This window comes from Ananas comosus, linkage group 2 (genome assembly GCF_001540865.1).
Source record: "Ananas comosus cultivar F153 linkage group 2, ASM154086v1, whole genome shotgun sequence".
Taxonomy (NCBI): Eukaryota; Viridiplantae; Streptophyta; class Magnoliopsida; order Poales; family Bromeliaceae; genus Ananas; species Ananas comosus.
In genome coordinates, this window is record NC_033622.1 from 10434379 (window position 1) to 10435276 (window position 898).

Here is an 898-nt window from a genome sequence, read left to right on the forward strand (position 1 = left end):
GAGAGAGGAAGGTGGGAGATGGTGGCTGAGGCGGTGGCTGCCGGCCAGGGCTCGGTCGGCGGCGGCCGGGAGAGGCGCGGCGCACGAGGAGAAGGGGGTAGGGCGGCTAGGTTGGCTGGAGCTAGGTTTAGGGTTAGGGTTTCATGGAAAACCCTAGAAGCCTATAGATACTTAAGGCGATAAATCGCGCAAAAGTCCCTCCAAACTCCATATATAGTTTCGAGTCCCTCATAGCTTGAATAAAATGCACGAATACCCCTCCACGTGCAATCTCGCGTAAAGCGGTACATAAAATGTCGCGACTTTTGCGAAATTACCGTTTTGCCATCGCCGACCTCTCCTCGATCAACGTGCGATCTCCGCAGATCCGTCCGTCAGATTTGCGAACGGATTGCATCAATGCGGTCAGCACCACGGAGACAATAAAGCTACCATTTTGGTTCACCTCGAACGATCACGGATTCGCGACGAAATCCGCTTTCTCTCCAAAAGGCCAAAATGACGCACAAATACATATAAAACACGTATTTTAGGATTTTCTCGAAATCCGTGCGTCAAACTGAAAATCCGTCAGCGCCATTAGTCCCAGAACAGCTGAACCGGTCGAAACGAGCTATAGGATCGCTATGAACGGAATTCGATACGCGCCGAAAGCCAACTCTACTCCATGGCTTCTCCGAAAAACCGGAATTACTATTCACTTAAGTGAAAACTAAAAATCGCGTATCTTCTCCATTTTAGCTCATTTTCTCCTGAAACTTGATGAGTGCTTATGTAATTAGGTTACACACAAAAACATCGTCAACAGAGAGTTTAGTTGCACTGTAAAAATCTCAGTCCCTACATTATCTCCCCCTTAAAAGAAGTTTCGTCCCCGAAACTTGACCACATACCCACC